This window comes from Pseudophryne corroboree, chromosome 3 (genome assembly GCF_028390025.1).
Source record: "Pseudophryne corroboree isolate aPseCor3 chromosome 3, aPseCor3.hap2, whole genome shotgun sequence".
In the NCBI taxonomy this organism is placed as follows: domain Eukaryota; kingdom Metazoa; phylum Chordata; class Amphibia; order Anura; family Myobatrachidae; genus Pseudophryne; species Pseudophryne corroboree.
Window position 1 is genome coordinate 123,853,121 of NC_086446.1, and position 7,944 is coordinate 123,861,064.

At 37.5% G+C, this 7,944-nt stretch overlaps 1 long non-coding RNA gene across 1 annotated transcript; it reads right to left on the minus strand.

Annotated features, from left to right (window-relative positions):
* Window positions 1-230: 230 nt before the first annotated feature.
* LOC135057535 (uncharacterized) lies at window positions 231-816 on the minus strand. The gene is made up of 3 exons (XR_010244187.1): window positions 710-816; window positions 545-627; window positions 231-301 (listed from the first exon to the last, which is right to left on the minus strand). It is a non-coding gene; the product is annotated as an uncharacterized LOC135057535 (long non-coding RNA).
* Window positions 817-7,944: the final 7,128 nt, after the last annotated feature.

Sequence of the window (7,944 nt, forward strand, 5' to 3'; positions counted from 1 at the left end):
CGCTGATAAATTGCTGCCTTTCCTAATTCGATCCTTCTGTTGGTCAGGACCAAAACTACACACCACCAAACAGTGAATCAGGAGGCGCTAATTTCACTTTCCAGTTATTACCAGCAATTACATTGACCACATATGATCATAAATAACAATTTATTAAAAGCACATTTACACAAACAGAGATAACCCTTTCATATACACAGTTAAAATTTGTGCCATAAATGAAATGAAGGGTAGTATAAGTCTCTTCAACCCTGACGCGTTTCGTCCACATAGGACTTCTTCAGAGGGATGGTCAAAGAAGCTGGTAAAAAACACACATTTAAATGAATGTATGAATAAACATACATGATTTTCTCAATCAACATTAAATAAGCAAAATTAATCATACAGATAAGGAGAGATGAGGACATTGAGTAACAATACAATATATCAGGAGATGGACATTCATAAATACTAGCAAAAAAGTGTCTTTGAAGTTCCACATTGATGGTATATACAGTGGTACAATGATGATACAAAACCAAAAATATAAGGCAATACATACCTATACAATCAATTCAGATACTGACAATCTGTGAAATGGTCAGGCTCACCACACCATTTAGAATTCAAATTATTCGCACAGTTCTAAAATACAATTTGATGTGATTATTTTACACAAAAAAATATAATGGAAAAAATACCCGTATGAACTATCCATATAACTTACTTATAGATCCACTGGACCTCTATTCCCAATATCTATGGGTCTGTGAAAGATGTAAATCCTATTTAAAAACCCTAAATGGAGATAGTATCCATTAATTTATTTTTAGGCAAAAAATTAGTATATCAATAAATAAAAAATAAAAAATAAAATATAAAAAATAAATAAATAAATAAAATGAATGAAAAATGAATAAATAAAAATGATAAATATAAATAAAAATAAAAATTAAATAAAAATTAAAAGTGAAAATTAAAAATAAAATAAAAATATGATCATAAAAATAAAATAAAAATAAAAATAAAATTAAAAATAAAGAAAGAAAGAAGAATATATGTATATAAATATATACATACCTACTATAATAATATTAAATATCCAACCAACGGGAGAATCCACCAAAGAGAGTGGCCTATGATAAATTAAATCAAACTTAACATCAATATCCGATACCCATATCATATTATTAATGTTACAACTCCTACCTAAAGTGAACCTATACTTACACAGTCCTGTGTGTTCATTAGTGATCTCCCAATGTGATAGTGACTAGTGAGTGAAAATGTGGGACTATAAATACCCTGGACTATCATTACCTCACTTCCTGTTTTAATTAACCAATGAAAATTGTAATATGAAATTAGCCTTAATTAACCCCTTAAAAATGATTCAAAACAACCCTTGGTTTATATAATGTTTAGAAACTAGTACAAGTGCTATTTTAATAGAAGTAAGTGTGTTTTTTAAATAAAAACGGACCTAATTAAGGACCTATATAATACCGGATATGACATCATCTCCGAACTAAACAGGGCCTAAATGTGTTATAGATCACTAAAAAACTATATAATGGGGCCGATGAAATTTATATTGTGTCACACCACTAACTAGGGCGCCCAGCTTATGGTCCATTTAACTGTCTAAACCGCGGCAACCAACTACTGTTGGAATTGCGGAGATCGCCCGTGCGTTCCAACCACGGCAGCGGTGGAACGCACTTCCTGGTAACCAAACAGGAAGTGACGCGTGCGTTCCATCTGCGACCGCGGTGGAACCTTATGCGTTCCACCCACACTCGCGATGGAGTGCAAATTTATCCTCGCCCAACGGAAAGCCACTATATTAAGGCAGCCATCCTAAAACTTAGAAAGTGACCTAAACGCAGTCCCCCACAACTGATTGTTAACATATATCATGTGCCCTTACTTCATTATTCCCTTAAGTGACCTCATTAATTAATGGGATGTAATGATGACGTATATCCCTATAAATAATGAAAAAGAAAAAAAGTGATAATAGAAAAAAAAAAAAAACAAATAAATATATAAATAAAATAAATAAAAATAAAACATTAATGAAACTCCATAGATTGTTTAGTAATTTAACAGTTCATACCGGTATCTTTCACTTACAGAATCTCATTAACATTTTAAATAAATTCAGTATATTCCAATATATATACATAGATACCAATTCCAAGTTATAAGAAAGAGACAATATCTAATCCTTCATTGAGTCCCTTAGGTGATAACGTATTTAGGGTATATATCCAAAATGTTTCTCTCCGTGATAATGCCAAATCCCTATCACCACCTCTGACATGCGGTTTAATGAGCTCCACTATAGTAAATTTCAAGCTCTTTATGTCTGAATTATGTTTCTCAGAGAAATGTCTAGGAAGATTGTGAGTGGTTACTTTGTTCTTAATACTTCTTAAATGTTCCTGTATTCTTAATTTAGCCTGTCTTTTCGTTTTTCCTATATAAGACAGGCCACACCCACAGTCTATCTTATAGATCACATACTCAGTAGTGCAGGTGACCCTGTCTTTAAGTTTATACAGGTACCCATTGTCCATTTTGACTTGAAAATGGGATCTAACCATATGTTTACAGCATATACAATGCTGACATGGGTAGCATCCCCCCCGACTTGATGATTTTGTACAAGTATCACTAATCGGCTTCAGCCGACTAGGTGCCAATATATTTTTTAAATTATTGGCTTTCCTATAGACCATGTTCGGTTTCTTTGGTAAACTTGACCCCAAAATAGGGTCTTTGAGAAGTAAGCCCCAATGTCTTTCCATAATTCTTCTAATTGTTCCTACATCACGACAATATTGCGTGATGAAAGGTCTAGTGAATTGTTGGGGACGATCTTCAACTTTCACTTTCTCTATAATAAGTTCATCCCTATTGCGACATGCGCCCCGTTCTCTAGCATCATCTATCAAGCCCGGACTGTAACCCCGTTCAATAAATCTTTTCCTTAAGACATTTGTTTGCTTCCAATAATCAACTGTTCTACTACAATTTCTCCTTATCCTTAGAAATTGAGAGAACGGTACTCCCTCTTTCCATGCGGCATGATGGCAACTGGACATAGGAATAAAACTATTAGCGTCTACTTCCTTAAAAAAAGTACTGCTGATGACCTTGCCGGATTCAGAACCTTTCAACTCTATATTCTATAGAGGACCTACTGAACTTATGTGTAAATTTTAAATTAACATCATTGGTATTTATATGCGAGATGAAATCCATTATACTTGAATCATCCCCCTGCCAAATAAATAAAAGATCATCAATATATCTCCGGTAATAATTTATATGTGCTTTCTCAAATGCGGTTCCATAGATGAACTTGCCCTCCCATTCACTCATGAAAATATTAGCGTAAGAGGGTGCAAATTTGGTACCCATAGCCGTACCTTGTTGTTGTAAATAACAGGAGCCTTCAAATTCAAAAAAATTATGCTCCAAGATAAATTTAATACATTCAATGATAAAGGAGACTTCTTCAGGAGACTTAAGGGGATCTTTACTTAGCACATTAAGAACAGCTTCCATACCCTTTTTGTGGGGGATAGAAGAATACAATGCCTGTACATCTACTGTGATCCAACAATCACCTTCTGTCCATACATAATTATTAAGTGTTCTAAGAACACTAGCAGAATCTTTCAAATATGACTTAGAATTTTTCACATAAGGTTGTAGTTTGATGTCTATATAATGAGAGACATTAGCCGTTAAGGAGTCAACCCCTCCAATGATAGGGCGCCCTGGTGGGTGATCCTTATTCTTATGAACTTTAGGGAGTTGGTAAAAAACAGGAATTATAGGCTGTTTATTATTTAAATATTCAAGTTCTTGCTTACAGATCAAATTCGAGCTATTAGCCTTAAATAATAGCGTCTGTAAAGACTCCTGAAATTCTACCAAAGGACTGTAATCTAACTTTACATAGGTATCTGTATCATTCAATATCCTATAGGCTTCATCGGTATAGGCTTGGCGATCTTGCAGAACAACCGAGCCCCCCTTATCTGCTGCCTTGATGATTATGTTCTGATTCTTTTTAATATCCTTAATAGCCTTAATTTCATGAGAGCTAAGGTTATGATTGTACCTTTTGTCATAAACTTTCATAGCTCTAAAGTCATCTCTTACTGATTCGTAAAATATTTCCAGGTAATTACCTTTGGATTCGACAGGGTAGAATTTTGAGGGAAGGGAAACAATAGGTTTTTCCTTAGGTATATAGGACAATTTAGGAACTGGATTCTTTAGAAAAGTCTTTGGACAGTTAATTTTCTAACAAATTTATTCAAATCTATGAACAAATTAAATTTGTTCACAGTTTCTTCTGGGGCGAATTTTAGGCCTTTTTCTAAAACCGAGACCTCGGCTGTAGAAAGTTCCTTCTTTGAAAGGTTAATGATCCCTGTTGTATTTTGTCCTGACATATTCACTTTTAATTATATTTTTATACATTACCCCCACTAACTTATATATTTATATTATGTGTTCTTTCACTAACTAATTATGCTTCCCATTTTTTATATTCCACTCCATATATTATCCATCTATTAACACACTACCTCCATTAATTTATGAAAATCAAAGCTAAGAGCTATGCAGTATATGTATTTTTGGATTAAGGCATCCTCACAACAATATTGTCTAGCTCACTATTCACCAAGGTCACTATATTGTAAATTTTCACATTTTTATATCTTATTTTAATAATATATGTATTTTGCACAATTATGAATATCTATGTTTAGACCATACAATGGCACTTTTCACTTAAATACTCATGGCGACTACTGTTAAATTAGTACTGCTGTTTTGTGCCCGATATCATCAGTATTTTTAATATGCTCTTTTAATATGTTCCCTTGGTCTCCAAAAACATGGCGCTGTCCCTGTGCAGACACACACTCTGAAGCTATCCTGTTCCTGGGGAGTGTCCGGGCACGGTGAGGGAAGGCGACACTGTGATCGGCCGAACCGGCGCATGCGCAATGGACGCTCTGAAGCCGGGAGCGGTGGGGGCGGAAGTGACTCTCGGCCTGGACGTGACTTCCGGCGGTCACGGCAGGCCGGGGGGAAACTATCGCTCACATTTGCGGCAACGGAGGAGTGCGGCACAGGTTACTAACGCCGTGGGGTACCTAGTGTTTATTAAAATACATTAATCCATTCCCTTCTAATTCATTCTAATACACATATTATTCTACTTCCGGCCGGAAGTGACATCACTTCCGGTCACATGAAGGTTCCTGTTCAGCCCATCATTAGGACTAATTAACAGGGTAAAAATACATGCACAGTGGACACAGTCCATTACACTCCTGAGGAAGTCCAGCTACATGCACCGGACGAAATGCGTTGAGTGAGGTTTATCCTGTGAACTGAGACTGCACTTTACAGATAAGCTGATTTTATTATTTCATATGGTACGGGCAACTATATACCTATAAATTTTGTTTTAAATAAATGTGTTTTAGATGTATTACACCATTGGTGCTCCTGCCTTTTTATCTTTTATGCATGAGACGGGTTATATGTCAAAACACCACCAAGTTATTTCCTGCCTAGACGATACTGACACCAAGTGGGATAACAGATTTGTGACAGAGTGATATATAACTTATCATAAAGTGGTCGGAATTCCACCAAATACGGTACTCCTTCAATTCACTAGAGTGTGGCTATTGGTGAAGGGTACCTAAGATTTTATAATATTACACTAGGAGGCGCCGGTTTTCATTTTTTATTTTTTTTCAGAAATTTGGAGGTACTGTCTGAACAACATACCTATAAGGAAAAAAGGCTGCCACCCCTAAAAAGGAAAGGGGGGGTGTTTTCAAGAAATGTAACGTTTATGATACACCCAAAGGGACTATCCCTATACAAAGAAAGGAGTAGCGCCTACTGTCACCCTTCCCAGATATATATATATATATATATATACACACACACAAACAAACATACACACACACTATATATATGCACTGGAGGACTGGCACCCATGGCGTTACAATTGCTCCTTGACCCAGTGCCTTCACAAAATAACATATAAGAGACCAGTGGTGCGGCACTTGGGTGACTAGAAAGAAATACGGACACTGGGGCAGATGTATTAACCTGGATAAGGCATAAGGAAGTGATAAACTAGTGATAAATGCAAGGTGATACACGCACCAGCCAATCCGCTCCATTATGTAAACTAACAGTTAGGAGCTGGTTTATCACTTTCTTATGCCATCTCCAGGTTAATACATCTGCCCCAGAGTCTGTATCTCTTTCTGGTCACCCGAGTGCCGTACCACTGGTCATAAATATATATATATATATATATATATATTAGAATAGTCATAGTATCATGCCCTCGATCAACATTTCGATTCTGTCCAAATCTTTTTCAAGGCATTATTACAGGCTTCAACATAAGCTGGAGTCATAAGCTGGTCATGGCAGGGTCAATTGAGTTCTACTTGCTCTACCTCTGTTGATATGCAATTTTCAAGAATTAAAAATCATATCCAGTGGGTACGTAGAATTACATATCAGGGGTAATATTCTGTGTTACTCTGTTATTGTGTCTTTGTATGAGGACGGTCAGGCTATAAGTCAGTAATATGCTCTTCAGCCTGTGCACCACTAAGCTATCCCTTCAGCTTCCATCAACATACTGTACGGTATTACACAGAGCAATGCTGTTACATGTGGTAACTCTCTCTTCTCATTCCAGCAGATCATCATGGTACAGAATGATTACCAGAACCCGGCTGCCTTCCCATATGTCAGTGTAGAGAACCTGAAGGACATCAGCTCACGCCCTGTTCAATCCCCGCTGTAAATTCCCCATCAGCCAAAGTGACCTCATCACACAGGTGGTGTGGAAGTGGGAGCGACCTCAATTGTATATAAATTACTAATTTAACAGAACAATATTATCAACTTATATAAATGATGTAAAAATGAACAGTAATGCACCTAAAAATAAAATATTTTACTTATATTTCTGTCATGCAACGATGTCTTCAAAAACCACGTTTCATATTAGACACCAAATAACATAGTTATGGGCAAAATATAAGTCCCAATGCCATGGAAAAGGGGAGAGGTCTATTGGCCTCCATAACCACCATCATCATCGTCGTCGTCATCATCATTAACGTTTATGTATGAGGAGCCACAGAGTCCACAGCATCATACAGTCAACAATACACAAAACAGTTTCATCATTCAAATGCATTAAGGAGGTAGAGAACAAACAATTGCATCAGAATAGGGTATAAGAAAAGTGTAATTACAGCGGAAAGTGCAAAGTATTAAGAAACCTTTCATGAGCACAATGAGGTGAGGACAGGAGGTAAGAGGAAGAGAGGGTGCTGTTTATGGGAGGTAACATACTAGTGGGGCTGGGATAGGGGTGTATTAAGAGAACACTGCTACGACAGCGTTTGCATGCTGAACCCCACTGCAGTGTGCACACACGTAGAAGCCACACTGCCATGCGCACACTATGAGATGCGACGGCATCTCACATATGCATGCACCTCTGCCAGATTGAACGGCAGAAGCATTCACCGGGCGGGAGGAGGAGTCACTTTTGAATATTGGGGGTAGGGTTGTGGCACTGGGGGGTGCAGGTGGGTCCAGACAGTTACGGGGCAGATGTGGCGGCTGTGTGACATCACACACAGCTACTGCGAGCCAAAAGATGGCGGGTAGCCGTCTGCCTTCACAGCTAGGCTGCTTAGACAGAGGGCATCCCTAAACATGCAAAAGCATCGCTGTCATGCAATGCTTTCACATGTCTGCTGGGCGTCCCCCCCACATGTCAGAGTAAAGAGTTGTGTTTTTTAGCACAACTACAACTCATGCAGAATCGGGCCCTGTGTGCAGTCTCCAATCAGGCTCCTCCTCTCTAGCCGGGGG